This window comes from Scyliorhinus torazame, chromosome 5 (genome assembly GCF_047496885.1).
Source record: "Scyliorhinus torazame isolate Kashiwa2021f chromosome 5, sScyTor2.1, whole genome shotgun sequence".
Lineage (NCBI taxonomy): Eukaryota > Metazoa > Chordata > Chondrichthyes > Carcharhiniformes > Scyliorhinidae > Scyliorhinus > Scyliorhinus torazame.
In genome coordinates, this window is record NC_092711.1 from 163,830,362 (window position 1) to 163,847,444 (window position 17,083).

Genomic DNA, 17,083 nt, shown 5'->3' on the forward strand with positions numbered 1-17,083 from the left:
CCCTGTGGCGGTAGAAGCGAAAAGGTCGAAACCTGCCTTTGCGCAAAATCCCTTATCTGCAGATATCTAAACCCATTCCTTCGCGGCAATTCAAACTCCTCCTCCAAATCCTCTAAACGTGGAAAGCTCCCATCAATAAATAGATCCCCTAGACTCTCAATCCTCTCAAATGAGGGGCTCGTTGGTCTAGGGGTATGATTCCCGCTTTGGGTGTTTCGGTCTCGAAGATAGCGGTTTCAAATCCCGGTCGAGCCCGTTGATGATGTTATCTGTCGGTCAAGCAACATGCTTTCTCAGGGATCAGGGCTGGGTCCTCTGCTATTTGTGATTTTGATCAATGGCTTGGAGAAGGGGGCTGAAGGGTGGGTCAGTAAATTTGCTGATGACACCAAGATTGGTGGACTAGTGGATGAGGTGGAGGGCTGTTGTATGCTGCAAAGAGACATTGATAGTATGCAGAGCTGGGACGAAAAATGGCAGATGGAGTTTAACCCTGATAAGTGTGAGGTGATTCATTTTGGTAGAAAAAATTTGAATGCGGATTACAGGGTCAACGGCAGGGTTCTGAGGAATGTGGAGGAACAGAGAGATCTTAAGGTTCATGTCCACAGATCTCTGAAGGTTGCCACTCAAGTGGATAGAGCCGTGAAGAAGGCTTATAGTGTGTTAGCGTTTATTAACAGGGGGCTTGAGTTTCAGAGCCGTGTAATTATGCTGCAACTATACATGACCCTGGTGAGACCACATTTGGAGTATTGTGTGCAGTTCTGGTCACCTCATTATAGGAAGGATGTGGAAGCATTGGAAAGGGTGCAAAGGAGATTTACCAGGATGCTGCCTGGTTTGCAGGATAGGTCTTATGAGGAAAGGTTGAGGGAGCTAGGGCTTTTATCTTTGGAGCGGAGGAGGATGAGAGGCGACTTAATAGAGGTTTATAAGATAATGAGGGGGATAGATAGAGTGGACGATCAGAGACTATTTCCTCGGGTGGATGTAGCTGTTACAAGGGGGATAACTATAAGATTCAGGGTGGGAGATATAGGAGGGACGTCCGAGGTAGGTCCTTTACTCAGAGAGTGGTTAGGGTGTGGAATGGACTGCCTGCTGTGATAGTGGAGTCGGACACTTTAGGAACTTTCAAGCGGTTATTGGATAGGCACATGGAGCACACCAGAATGACAGGAGTGGGATAGCTTGATCTTGGTTTTGGACAATGCTCGGCACAACATCGAGGGCCGAAGGGCCTGTTCTGTGCTGTCCTGTTCTATGTAATCCCTGCTCTCTGCCACCGCCGAAGCCCCTCATCCAGCCTCCTCGGGACAAACCAGTGGTTGCCACAAATTGGAGCCAACACCGACGCTCCCTCCACTCCTGTATGCTTCAGCCACTGCCTCCAAACTCTCTAAAGTTCGGCAGTGCCCCCCCCCCCCCCCCCCCCCCGGCTCCGTTCTAACAGCACCTTCTTTACTCGTGGGGTTTTACCCGCCCACACAAAACCAGAAATCACCCTGTTCACCCGCTTAAAAAAGGCCTTTGGTATAAAAATAGGGAGGCACTGGAAAACAAACAGAAATCTGGGGGGGACCGTCATTTTTACGGTCTGTACCCTCCCCGCCAGTGACAACAGGAGCATGTCCCACCTCCGAAAGTCCTTCTTTGTTCAACTAACGGGGTCAAATTTAATTGGTGTCACTGCTCCCATCCCCGTGCCACCTAAATTCCCAAGTAACAGAAACTCCCACCATTTTAAACGGCAGTTCCCCCAGTCTCCTCTCCTGCCCGCTCGCCTGGATCACAAAAACCTCGCTCTTACCCATCTTCAATTTGTACCCCGAGAACCGGCCAAATTCCCCGAAGACCCGCAAAATCTCCCCCATCTCCCCTGACGGGTCAGAAATGTACAGGAGGAGGTCGCCTGCATATAATGACCCTGTGTTCCACTGCATGGCCTCCATTCCCTCTATTACTTCTACAATCCCGATCGGGGCTCCCAACCCCTCAACTAACCCTTCCTCCACCTTCGGAAACTCCAACCCTTCCAAAAACTGCCTCATCCCCTCCACCCCAGCTGGGGGTTCTGACTCATACAGCCGACTATAAAACTCCTTAAACACCCCATTCACCCCCACTGGGTCCAAGATCGTGTTCCCCCCTCTGTCCTTCACTCTTCCTATCTCCCTGGCCACCTCCCTCTTCTTTAGCTGGTGTGCTAGCATCCTACTGGCCTTCTCCCCATACTCAGAAACCGCCCCCCTCGCCTTCCTCAGCTGCCCCACCACCTTCCCTGTGGATAACAGACCAAACTCCATCTGCAGCTTCTGCCGCTCCTTCAAGAACCCTGCCTCCGGGGCTTCAGAATACCTTCTGTCCACCTGGAGTATTTCCCTAACCAGCCTATCCACCTCTACCCGCTACACCTTCTCCCTATGAGCCCGTATCAAAATTAGCTCCCCCTAACCACCGCCTTCAGCACTTCCCACACCATTGCTGCCGAAACCTCCCGTGTCATTTATCTCCAAATAATTCTGGATGACCTCCCTCACCCACCCGCACACTCCCTCGTCTGCCAACAGTCCTACATCCAATCTCCAGTGCGGTCGCTGACCCTACTCCTTGCTCACCCGTAGATGCACCTAGTGTGGGGCATGATCCGATACAACAATCGCCAAATACTCTGTATCCACCGTCCCCGCCAGCAAAGCCTTGTTCAAAATGAACAAAATCATCCGGGAATACACTTTGTGCACGTAGGGAAAAAAAGAAAACTCCTCCGTTCTTGGCCGTCCAAACCTCCAGGGGTCATCCCCCCCTCATCTGTTCCATAAACCCCTTGAACTCCTTTGCCGCGGCTCGCACCCTCCCTGTCCTTGAACTCGACCGATCCAACCTCTGATCTATAACCGTATTGAAGTCCACCACCCCATGATCAGCTTATGCGAATCCAGGTCTGGAATCTTCCCCAACCCGCGCCTCATAAACTCCGCGTCGTCCCGATTAGGTGCGTGAATATTCACTCATACCACCGGCAACCCTCCAGCTTCCCACTCACCTTGATATACCTACTCCCTGAGTCCGCCACTATATTCCCGACCTCAAATGACACCCGCTTATTAATCAAGATCGCAACCCCCTGAGGGGCAGCATGTGGCGCAGTGGTTAGCACTGGGACTGCGGCGCTGAGGACCCGGGTTCGAATCCCGGCCCTGGGTCACTGTCCGTGTGGGGTTTGCACTTTCTCCCCATGTCTGCGTGGGTTTCACCCCCACAACCCAAAGATGTGCAGGTTAGGTGGATTGGCCACACGAAACTGCCCCTTAATTGGAGAAAAATGAAATTGGTTACTCTAAATTTATATTAAAAAAAGATCGCAACCCCCCCTAGTTTTAGAGTCTAGCCCCGAATGAAATATCTGCCCGACCCACCCGTTCCTCAGCCTAGTCTGATCCACTCCCCTCCGGTGTGTCTCTGTAACATTGCCACGTCCGCCTTCAACCTCTTCAAATGCGCGAACACACGAGCCCTCTTGACCGGCCCATTCAGCCCTCTCGCATTCCATGTGATCAGCCTGGTCGGGGAGCACCCCCCTCCCACCGCCGATCAACCATCACCCTTCTTAGGCCAGCCCACCAACACTCTACTTTCTCAGAAGACTAAGGAAATTTGGCACGTCAGCTACGACTCTCACCAACCTCTACAGATGCACCATAGAAAGCATTCTTTCTGGTTGTATCACAGCTTGGTATGGAGCCTGCTCTGCCCAAGACCGCAGGAAACTACACAAGGTCGTGAATGTAGCCCAGTCCATCACACAAACCAGCTTCCCATCCATTGACTCTACAATTTCCGCTGCCTCAGAAAGGCAGCCAGCATGATTAAGGACCCCACGCACCCCGGACATACTCCCTTCCACCTTCTTCCGTCAGGGAAAATATTCCAAAATTTGAGGTCACGGACCAACCGACTCAAAAACGGCTTCTTCCCATCGCAACCATCAGACTTTTGAATGGACCTACCTCGTATTAAGTTGATCTTTTCTCTACACCTTGCTATAACTGTAACATTATATTCTGCAGGCTCTCCTTCCTTCCCTATGTACAGTATGCATTGTTTGCACAGCATGCAAGAAACAATACTTTTCACTGTATACTAATACATGTGACAATAATAAATCAAATCAAAAGCCTCCAGCTCGCGTCCCGCGCCTCCTCAGGTCTGCCCTCGAGCGCGCACTATCATCGGCCTCCAATTGGTCTCCCAGCGCCAGTCCCTCCCCTGTCAGCAGAACAATTCCCCCCCCCCCCCCGACACACACACACACTAACAAAACAGCAATCCCAACCCCCCATACCAAACTAGTCATCTGCTCGGCCCCCATTGATCTCCCTCTCTTCCACCCCCCCCCCCACCCCCCCCCACCCCCCCCGCTTCAACATACATATGCAAAACATAACAATTCCCAACAAACTCAAAGAAGAAAATTCCACCCACCATCCCCCCCCCCCCCCCCCCCCCCCCCCCCACAAGAACAAAGTTAACCCGCATACAAAACTGAACAGTGGCCCAAAAATTGATACAAAAACACAACATACACAGCCCATAAAGAAAAGAAAGTTACCAGCATAGGTGCAGGATTACTCGCCCCCAAATTCAATGTCCTCCATCACCTGCCAGTCCCCTGTCCTTAACAAAGTTCTTCGCCTCATCTGGGTATCCAAAATAAATTTCTTGCCCTCGTAAGTAACCCACAAACGAGCTGGTTACAACGTGCCGAACTTCACCCCTTTCTGAAAGAGGGCTGTTTTAACTTTGTTGAAGCTCGACCTTTTGGCCAGTTCCGCACCCAAGTCCTGGTAAATGTGCAGCTCGTTATTTTCCCAATTACCGCAGCTCGTCTGCCTGGCCCACCTCAAGATCTGTTCCTTATCCAGGAACCGGGGCATTCGTACCACCATTCGTACCACCATCGCCCTTGGCGCCTCATTCATCCGTGGCTTCCTTGCAAGTGCTCTGTGCGTCCTGTCCACCTCCAAGGGTCAAATAAACCTTCCCCCAGCAGATTCTCGAACATACGCGCCACATATGCCCCTGCGTCCGAACCCTCAATACCCTCCGAGAGGTCAACGATCCTCAGGTTCTACCTGTGTGACCTGTCTCCAGATCCTCCAACTTCTCTTGCAGCCTATTCTGATGGTCCCTTATCAGCTCCACTGCCATCGCGGTTAGCTGGTCCTCGTGCTCAGCCATCGCCTCTTCCACCTTCTGGATCGCCTGTCCCTGGGCTTCCAATCTTTGCCCCACCCGGTCAATCCCCGTCTTAATCGGGTCCAGGTACTCTTGTCTTTGCTTGGCGAAGCTCTGCTGAAGGAATTTCACCAGCTGCTCTGCTGACCACTGGGCCGGCAATCCCAGTCCCTGAGCCTCCGCCATGTTTTCCTGTGCAGTCTTCACTCCCTTCTTTGCCCAACAATCTCTCCTTTTCAGACCACTTCTGACTCACGTCTCCATAAACTGGTGGGGGATGCTTCTCCTCTACCTCACCAGTCTCCAATTTTACCGATCAAATCCCTAATAAGTCCAGGGAAAAGGTCCACCACGAGCGGGAGCTACCAAATAAGCAACCTCTCACTCCATGACTGCCACCGGAAGTCATCTTTGTCCTTCTGAAGCAACAAGAAGATGGACGCCTGCCCCATCGTTTGCGGCAAGGCACCACTGTCCATTGCATCCGTGAACATTAACCATCAAAGGCGCCAGCCTATCCTTGAATCTTTTATAAAATTCAACGGGGAACCCATCTGGCCCCGCTGCCTTCCCTGCCTGTATCCTGCCAATCGCCACCTTCACCTCCTCCACCCCCATCGGCTCCTCCAATCCTGCCCTCTCCACCCCCTCAACCTCGGGCACTCTAACCCACCCAGAAACTCCATCATCTCCCACTCCTCTTCTGGTGGCTCCGCCTTATACAAGTCCCGATAGAACTCCTCAAACACCTTATTAATCTGTTCCGGAGCCACACCAACTCCTCCATCCTGTGCCGCACCCAAACTATCTCCCTTGCTGCAGCCTCCCTACGGAGCTGACCTACACTCTGCCTTCCCCCCCCAGACTCAGACAGCCCCACTCGCCCTTCTCAGCGTATGCACCATTTTCCCTGTGGACAATAGGTCAAACCTTGCCTGCAACTCCGTCCTCTTTGCCAGGAGCCCCTAGTCCGGGTCCTCCACCTACCTCCCATCCATCTCCCAAATCTCTTCTATCAGTTGTTGGCGTTCCTCCCTCTCCTTCCTATCCACCTTGGCCTTAAACAGGATCAGCTCCCTCCTCACGACCACTTTCAGAGCCTCCCAAACCACCAATGAAATGCTGAGCAGAACCTGAGTTGACACCCTGAACCACAATGTCTGAAGAATGGATCTGTGGTCAGAAGAAAGATGTCATTTGACAGTTTGAAGTAGAGTAAATTTGACCTGTCTGGGACACGGGTCAGAAGGAGAATAAGAACCAAGCATCGAAGATTCCGTTTCAGCGACGACCGAGGATCAACCGGGACAAATGGGTGATGGCTCAGAGAATAGAACAGACCTCCGAGAGGAATGTGGCCAATTCAGTTCAAAGGGGTAATATCTACTTATGTCTGAAGCTCTGACATCACCTCGGCCAGAGTATCCCCGGTGAGGGGAGCGGCCCCACCCGACGACCCAGCCCCCGCCACCTTCCTTCCTGCAGGACTCACAGCAGCACTCGCCGGCGGACCTTCGCTCGCCCCCTTCTTTCCAGCACCTTTCCTCTCGGACTTCGTCGGCCTCCTTATGACTTCCCTCAACAACTCATCTAAAAACTACCCCGAAACCAGGCATAAAAGTCCAAAATCCAAGCCTCTCGCAGGAGCCACCTAACGTGCGACATCCACCGACATGTTGTCACCGGAAGTCCCCGGAATGAACAATATCAATATGACACCAGCATCTCCATATTAACGACAGGCCATTCATCTGCTCTGTCTGTGGACAGAGCTTCTCTCAGTCAGGCAGCCTGCTGGCACTGGGGAGAGGACATTGAAAAATGTTCCAGGAGTGGGATGGAATTCAGCCAATCCTCCAGCCTGTTGACACACCAGCGAGTTCAAACTGGGGAGCTGCTGTTTCCATGTTCTCTGTGCGGATAGAGAGTCACTCACTCATCCCACTTCCTGACACACCAGCGACTTCATGTTTGACTGCAGGGGTTGGGCTCTGCTGAGGGGAATATTCACTCCATCTGAGCCCCTCAGAATTATACACAATTCAATTCAATCTCCCCTCAGCCTCCTCTGTTCCAATGAGAACAACCCCAGTCTCTCCAATCTTTCCTCATCGTTAAAATTCTCCATCCTGGGTAACATCATCATAAATCCCCTCTGCAGCCTCTCTCGTGTGATCACATCCTTCCTGTAATGTGGTGATCAGAACTGTCCATAGTGCTCCGGCTGTGGTCTAACTGGTGATTGATTCAGTTCCAGCACAGTCGCCCTGTTCTTATATTCTTGGCCCTCGGCTACCAAAGGAAACTATCCCACCTGCCTTCCTAAGCACTGATAACAGAGAGTGAGAGGCAGCTGAGAGTGACAGAGGGAGAGAGAGGTACCAGAGAGAGGGGGGAACACCAGAGACTGAGAGAGGTAGGAGAGAGGAGAGGAAAGAGAGAAAGAGACCCTAGTAAGTAACAAAAATAAGTAATTAAATTGACTTCAGACACAATCTGCATGAACTGACACCACTTTGTTGACAGATTAACAGAGTAATCACTGTACTTGAATCAATGTTGTTCACTTTTGGAATTGAATGAATGAAGGGTCAGATTAACTATATCACCCCCAGTATCAAATAGGTCTGTTTAATACAGAACAGGGTTAAACCCAGTGTCCAATATTAGAGGTCTCTGTGGCTGTTGGATGCCTGGTTTCACCGTGCAGCTGACGAAGCTCACAGCTTCAGTGAACTCGTCTCCCCAGGATCTGTTTCTAAACCCTCATCACAACAGATTACCTGGTTAGCTATTTATATATGGTCACCATGGTCGGGCAGCTAACACACAGCTCAACCAGAAACTATGATTCTTCTTTATACTGATTCCAGCTCCTACAAGGAGTGATGGCATCTCCAGCACTCAGCTCTGTTGCTGGGCTGTCATTGACACGAGCAATGGAGAGACAGAAGTTGCCTGGGGCTTATTGGGAAGTTGAAACTTGTAGCTCTAAATCAACTGTGTAAGATTTCTGAAACGATCAGTAACTTTAAAAGATAAATTCTAAACCCAGTGAACAAATGAAAGAGTCATAAGGCAAAGACTTCAAGTTTTATGAATTCTACTGCAAAAAACTAGAAACAACAATGCCTAAACACTATTTTTATTAGGAATGTATCTCTTAAACTCTCAATAGATTTTGCCCTTTTACTTTTAAATTTTTTTCGAGAACCCAATTTATTTTTTCCAATTAAGGGGCAATTTAGCATTACCAATTCACATACCTTGCACATCTTTGGGTTGTGGGGGTGAAACCCACGCAAACATGGGGAGAATGTGCAACTCCATACGGACAGTGACCCAGAGCCGGGATCGAACCTGGGACCTCGGCGCCGTGAGGCAGCAGCACTAACCACTGCGTCACCGTGCTGCCACTTTGCTCTTTTACTTTAATGTGGTAATGCCGGCGTTGGACTGCGGTGAGCACAGTAAGAAGTCTTACAACACCAGGATAAAGTCCAACAGGTTTGTTTTGAATCACTAGCTTTCAAAGCACAGCTCCTTCCTCAGGTGAATGAAGAGGTGGGTTCCAGGAACATATACATTGATAAAGTCAATGATGCAAGACGATACTTTTGAATGTGAGACCTTGCAGGTAATTAAGTCTTTACAGGTCCAGACAGAGTGACTGGAGAGAGGGATAATCACAGGTTAAAGAGTTGTGAAATGTCTCAAGCCAGGACACTTGGTAGGATTTTGCAAGCCCAGGCCACATGGTGGGGGGGGGGCTGGTGAATGTAATGCAACATGATTCCAAGGTCCTGGTTGAGGCCGTACTCATGTGTGCGGAACTTGGCTATAAGTTTCTGCTTGCCGATTCTGCATTGTCGTGCGTCCTGAAGGCTGCCTTGGAGGCGCTACTCCCTCTTAATAATAATAATGTTTATTTTTGTCACAAGTAGGCTCACATTAACACTACAATGGGACAGCACCGTGGCACAGTGGTTAACACATGGTGCCGAGGTCCCAGGTTCGATCCCGGATCTGGGTCACTGTCCATGCGGAGGTTACACAATCTCTCCGTGTTTGCGCGGGTTTCGCCCCCTCAACACAAAGATGTGCAGCCCAGGTGGATTGGCCACGCAAAATTGCCCCTGAATTGGAAAAACTGAATTGGGTACTTTAAATTTAAAAAAAACACGGCAATGAAGTTACTGTGAAACTCCCCAAGTCACCACATTCTGTCGCCTGTTAGGGTACACAGAAGGAGAATTCAGAATGTTCAATTCACCTAACAGCACGTCTTTCAGGCTTTCTAGAGCGAGAGGTAATAGTCTTAGGATAAGATGGGCAGCATGGCAGCACAGTGGTTAGCACCGTTGCTGCAAATCTCCAGGTTCGATTCCGGCTTGGGTCACTGGCTGTGTGGAGTCTGCACGTTCTCCCCATGTCCGCGTAGGTTTTGTACGGGTGCTCCGGTTTCCTCCCACAGTCCAAAGATGTGCAGGTTAGGTGGATTATAGAACATAGAACATAGAACAATACAGCGCAGTACAGGCCCTTCGGCCCACGATGTTGCACCGAAACAAAAGCCATCTAACCTACACTATGCCATTATCATCCATATGTTTATCCAATAAACTTTTAAATGCCCTCAATGTTGGCGAGTTCACTACTGTAGCAGGTAGGGCATTCCACGGCCTCACTACTCTTTGCGTAAAGAACCTACCTCTGACCTCTTTAGCCATGATAAATTGCCCTTCGTGTCCAAAAAGGTTAGGTGGGTTACGGTGATGGGGTGGAGGCGTGGGGTGCTCTTTCCAGGGGCTGGTGCAGACTGGTGCAGGGGCAGCACGGTAGCCTTGTGGATAGCACAATTGCTTCACAGCTCCAGGGTCCCAGGTTCGATTCCAGCTTGGGTCACTGTCTGTGCGGAGTCTGCACATCCTCCCCGTGTGTGCGTGGGTTTCCTCCGGGTGCTCCGGTTTCCTCCCACAGTCCAAAGATGTGCGGGTTAGGTGGATTGGCCATGATAAATTGCCCTTAGTGTCCAAAATTGCCCTTAGTGTTGGGTGGGGTTACTGGGTTACAGGGATAGGGTGGCGGTGTTGACCTTGGGTAGGGTGCTCTTTCCAAGAGCCGGTGCAGACCCGATGGGCCGAATGGCCTCCTTCTGCACTGTAAATTCTATGATAATCTATGATAATCTATGATGACTCGATGGGCTGAATGCCCTCCTTCTGCACTGTAAATTCTATAATTCCACCGGGTGCTTCGGTTTCCTCCCACAAGCCCCGAAGGACGTGCTGTTAGATAATTTGGACATTCTGAATTCTCCCTCTGTGTGCCCGAACAGGCGCCAAAATGTGGAGTGTAGGGGCTTTTCAGAGTAACTTTATTGCAGTGTTAATGTAAGCCTACTTGTGACAATAAAGATTATTGAAAAAAAGAGGTAGCAAATTCTAAAGAGTTGAGGAGAAACTGCTTCTCCCAAGGGCTGTGAATCTGTGGAATTCACTACCCCAGAGTGCGGTGGAGCTGGGACAGTGAGTACATTTAGGGAGGAGTTAGACAGATTTTTAATCGGGTTTAAGGGTTATACTCGATGGGCCAAATGGCCTAATTCTGCTCCTATATTTTATGACTTTATGAACGGGTGAGACATTGATTTGCTCCCAGATGTTGCTCAGAGGAGGAAGTTTTAGTCTGATACTCATTGCCCAACCTCCACATTGTGACATCACAAAGGAGCTCGTCCTCTAAATCAACCAATAGGAATAAGTCCGCTCTGCGTGACGTTACTGCCCCGCGCGCAGATGGGGGAGCCCCGCCCTCATCCATTGTTCCCCTTCACCCACATATCCTCCAGACGAGGTTTCCAAGCAACCAGCTGACAGTTCCGGCCGTCAGAATTCTACCCCTCACCTGACCCAGGACTGCGCATGTCTAAGGGAAGGGGCAGCTGCGCTTATGCGGGGGAGCTCACTACCGCTGATCTTCCTGCTGAGGTGTTGACCAATAGGAAGATTGGAGGACCGGAAGGATTCTGCTCTTCCACCAATCAGAGCTCCCCCATTGTCTCATGCGGAAGCTGGACATGGAGGTTTCTGCCGAGCAAAATTGTTGTTCAACATCTGAGTAAAACACTTTATTTTCTCCCTCTTTCCATTTCTTGTCTCATTCTGACCTTCAATTGGTGACTTGCAGCAACTGAACAGAAAGGAAGTGAATCCAGGGAGGGTGCGGACTCTAAAAAGCTTGGCCCAGGTCTCTCTCTCTCTCTCTGAAAGACATTGACATCCTTTGCTCCCTCAGCTTGACACATTTATTTGTCTGGCTAAAATGATGGTCTCTTTCCCAATGTTCACATTTAAAGGGCTGGTTTCCCCAGGAGATGGCTGACCTTAGTTAGGCCACACTTGGAGTATCGTGTTCAATTCTGGCCAGAAGGATGTGGAGGCTTTAGAGAGGGTGCAGAAGAGATTTACCAGAATGTTGCCTGGTATGGAGGGCATTAGCAATGAGGAGCGATTGAATAAACTCGGTTTGTTCTCACTGGAACGAAGGAGGCTGAGGGGCGACCTGATAGAGGTCTACAAAATTATGAGGGGCATAGACAGAGTGGATAGTCAGAGGCTTTTCCCCGGGGTAGAGGGGTCAATTACTAGGGGGCATAGGTTTAAGGTGAGAGGGGCAAGGTTTAGAGTAGGTGTACGAGGCAAGTTTTTTACACAGAGGGTAGTGGGTGCCTAAAACCCGCTACCGGAGGAGGTGGTGGAAGCAGGGACATTTAAGGGGCATCTTGATAAATACATGAATAGGATGGGAATAGAGGGATACGGACCCAGGAAGTGTAGACGATTGTAGTTTAGTCGGGCAGCGTGGTCGGCACGGGCTTAGAGGGCCGAAGGGCCTGTTCCTGTGCTGTACATTTCTTTGTTCTTTGTTCTTTATTAAAGGGAAAGTAAACAGGACAAACCAAACCAATTACTTTCCTGTCGGAATACTCTCCACCATCAGCAAAGTGATGGAAGGAGTCATTAACAGCGCTATCAAGTGGTACTTACTCAGCAAAACCTCCTCACGGCGCTCAGTTTGGGTTCCACCAGGGTCACTCAGCTCCTGTCCTCATTACAGCCTTGGTTCAATCATGGACAAAAGAGCTGAATGCCAGAGGTGAGAGTGACTGCCCTTGGTATCAAGGCAGCATTTGACTGACTATGGCATCAAGGAGCCCCAGCTAAACTGGAGTCAGTGGGAATCGGGGGAAACTCTCCGTTGGTTGGAGTCATACCTGGCACAAAGAAAGATGGTTGTAGTGGTTGGAGGTCAATCATCTCAGCTGCAGGAGTTCCTCAGGGCACACTCCTAGGCCCAACCATCTTTAGCTGCTTCATCAATGACCTACCTTTCATCATAAGGCCAGAAGTGGGGATGTAAGTGGATGACTGCACAATCCTTAGCACCATTCGTAACTCCTCAGATAATGAAGCAGTCCATGTCCAAATGCAGCATGTCCTGCACAGTATCCAGATGTTGGCTGATAAGTGGCAAATCACATTTGTGCTACACAAGTGCCAGGCAACGACCATCTCCTACGAAGGAGGATCTAACCACCGCCCCTTGACATTAGCATTAGTGAATCCTCCAAAACCAACATCCTGAGGGTTATCATTGATCAGAAACTGAACTGGACTAGCCATATTCATATGGTGGCCACCAGGGCAGGCCAAAGGCTACAGCAGCTAACGCACCTCCTGACCCCCAAAGCCTCTCCACCATCTACAAGGCACAAGTCAGGCATGTAACAGAATAATCACTACTTGCCTGGTTGAGTGCAGCTCCAACATGCTGCTCTACACCATCCAGAACAAAGCAGCCCACTTGACTGCTCCCCATTCCATGAATATTCAAACACTCCACCACCGACGAACAGTGGCAGCCGTGTATACCATCTACAAGATACACTGCAGTAACTCACCAAGCTTCCTCCGACAGCACCTTCCAAACCCACAACCACTACTATCTAGGAGGACAAGAGCAGCAGATAGTTGAGACCCCCACTACCTGGAGGTTCACCTCCAAGTCACTCACCAGACAGACTTGGAAATATATCGCCCTTCCTTCATTGTTGCTGGGGCGACATCCTGGAACTCCTTCCCTGACAGCACAGGGGATGTACCTACAACTCAAGGACTGCAGCGGTTCAAGAAGGCAACTCATCACCACCTTCTGAAGGGCAACTAGGGATGGGCAATAAATGCTGGCTGAACCAGCGACTCCCACATCCCGTAAATGAATTTAAAAAAATGTTATATTGCACAGAGATATATCTAGTGTTATATAGAATGTATTAGATATATTATTGATGGTTCTGTAATGAAATAAATGTATTATTAGTTCTACCTACGTTATATATTTCCAGTCATACAGTCATTGCAGCACTTATGGAATCCATTTGGGAACTCAAGTCAATGCTGACTCTCTGTACAGTAATCCAGTCAGTCCCATTCCCCCTCGATATCCCTGTTCCCCTGAAAGCTTATTTTCTTCATATATTATTTTGAATTATTGATCATCTCGACTTCCACAACGCTTGTGGGCAGTGAGTTCCCTGTCATGACCACTCCATGACTAAATAAAGTTCTTCCTCAGAATTTCCCTATCTCTAATCAGTAAATGTACTTGTATGGAGATTCTCTACTCTTGTACAGGTTTTAGTGAGTTTAGATTTGTTGATCAACACCTTCAGGAAAATTGGGAGGGAAAGTAAGTGAATATAGGTCTCTCTGTCCAGGGCAGGAAGCAGTGAGCTTGGATTTGTCAATCAGCCTGAATCAGCACCTTCAGGAGAATTGGGAGGGGGAATATTAGATACAGCAGAGTGAGAATGGAGGGAGAGTGTGTGGGATTGAGATTTAGAGCATTTCAGGGAAAGAGAGAGGAAAGAATGTTTGATAGAAACTAGAATTGTATGTTCTGAGTTTCTATCCTGTACTGACAATGATTACTATTGTAAAATCTGTTTGCAGGAAGTTCGAACAAGAGGAGTTTGAGGCCGAGATCTCAAACTAAATATCACGTCAAGAACTGACTGAGTCACTCAATTCTTGGGATCATCGGCCTTTGAATCTAGAAGGAGAAATGTTTGTCTATTCTGTCTGCTTCAAGAGATTTTAAACATCAGTGTGTCTGGAAAAGCACTGAGACACACACACACACCCGTGTGAGACTGTTACAGAGCACTGACTGTGGAAAGAACTTTAACCAGTGACACAGCCTGAAAAAATACTACACCATTCACATCAGGGAGAGACTGTACATGTGTTGTGTGTGTGGCCGAGTCTTCAACTGATCATCCAATGTGGTGAGACGCAAGATCACCCGGACCATGGAGAAACCATGGAAATGTGAGGATTGTGGGAAGGGATTCAGAGCCCCACACAAGCTGGAAAGGCATCAACGCAGTCACACTGGCGAGAGGCCTTTCACCTGCTCTCAGTGTGAAAAGGGATTCACTGACATTAGCAACCTGCGGAGACACGATCGAGTTCACACTGGAGAGAGGCCTTTCACCTGCTCTCAGTGTGAAAAGGGATTCACTAACATTGGCAACCTGCGGAGACACGAACGAGTTCACACTGGAGAGAGGCCTTTCACCTGCTCTCAGTGTGAAAAGGGATTCACTAACATTAGCAGCCTGCCGAGACACGAACGAGTTCACACTGGAGAGAGGCCTTTCACCTGCTCTGTGTGAAAAGGGATTCACTGACATTAGCAGCCTGCAGAAACACGAACGAGTTCACACCGGGGAGAGGCCTTTCACCTGCTCTGACTGTGGGAAGGGATTCTTTCAGTTGTCCAACCTGCAGAGACACCAGCGAGTTCACACCGGGGAGAAGCCGTTCATCTGCCCTGTGTGTGATAAGGGATTTGCTCAATTATCCAGCCTGCTGAAACACAATGTCACTCACACCAAGAGCAGGCCCTTTAAATGCTCTGACTGCAAGAGGGGTTTCAAAAGCTCTCAGCTACTGATGTCCCACCAGCGCATTCACTCTGAGGAGAGACCGTTCAGCTGCTCTCACTGCACAAAGAGCTTTAGAACCTCATCCAACCTGATGAAACACGAGCGAGGTCACACCGGGGAGAGCCCGTTCACCTCTCCGACTGGGAAAAGATTCACTCGGTCATCACTTGCTGAGCCACAATGTCACTCACACCAATGAGAGACCCTTTAAATGCTCCGACTGTGGGAGTGGGTTTCAAAGCTCTTGGGTACTGATGCCCCACCAGCGCATTCACACTGAGGAGAGACCGTTCAGCTGCACTCACTGCACAAAGAGGTTTCAAACATCATCCACATTGCAGAGACACCAGCGAGTTCACACTGGAAAGAAGCCATTCACCTGCTCTCACTGTGGGGAGGGATTCACTCAGTCGTCCAACACGCTGAGATACCAAAGGGTTCACAAGTGATGATGGGTTAGATTTTGCTGTTATTCCTGCTGTTAATCACATCCAGGACTGAACCTGGAGTGGGTGGAGGGATTTGTCACCTCGTCAACACCTGGTGCTCGGATGTGGCGACCCTGGGGAACGACTGCTCCCCGGACCTGGAATACCCGACTGTGAAGTACCGTCCATACTGCCTTCCACGGAGTTCACTTCTGCCATCATCACGGCGGTCTACATCCCACCCCAGGCGGAAGTGAAGAAGGCGCTTGATGAATTGTAACCGCTATAAATAACAATGAAACAGAATACCTGGCAGCCTTGTTCATCGTGGCCGTGGACTTTAACCAGGCCAACCTCAAGTGTGTACTGCCAAAATTCCACCAAGACATCTCCTGTCCCGACAGGGGCCCCAACATCCTTGATCACTGCCACACAAACATCAAGGGCCCAGATGATCCATCCCCTGACCGCACTTCGGAAAATCGGACCACAAGATGGCGCTCCTTCTCCCGGCATACAAGCAGAAACTTGAGCGGGAGAATCCGGTTAAGAAGGTTGTGCAAATGCTGGTCTGAGGCAAAAGAGCTCCTACGTGATTGGTCCATTTTCAAGAACTCGGCAGTTAACCGAAACGAGTATGCCAGCACCATCACAGACTTCATCAGCAAGTGTGTAGAAGATTGTGTGTCAAAGAAGGTAGTACGTACGTTACCCAACCAGAAACCATGGTTTAATCGGGCGATTCACTCCCGACTGAAGGCCACATCTGAGGCGTTCAAGTCAGGCAACCCTGACCGGTACAAAAAAATCTAGGTACAACCTCTGCAAAGCCAACAGGGATGCCAAGAGACAACAGAAGAGTTGTCCAGACTGAGCTAGAATCATGGACTCTCATCGATTGTGGCAAGGCTTAAACAACATAATGCGCTAAAAAGCAAAGCCAAGTAGAACCTTTAGCAACAGCGCACTCCTTCCCAACAAACGCAATGCATTCTATGCTTATTTCGAGCAGGAAACCAACAAACCTTTGTCATCTGCCCCAGCAGCCTTGGACACGCCCATGCCCACCGTCACAGCGTACAAAGTCAGATTGTCCTTCTTGAAAGTGAACCCTCGGAAAGCGACAAGTCCTGACGGGAGTCCCTGCCATGCACCCAGATCATGTGCGGACATCCTCAACCTCTCCCTCCTCCGTTCTGAGGTTCCCACCTGCTTCAAGAAGACCACCATCATACCGGTGCCAAAGAAGAACCAGGCAACGTGCCTCGATGACATCGATCATTATGAAATGCTTAGACCACAGCTGGAGTAATGTGTGCAGTTTTACTTAGGTAAGGTATTGCCACAGAGGAACAGCAACAAAGTTTGACCAGACTTGTCCCGGGTATGGCAGGACTGTCCT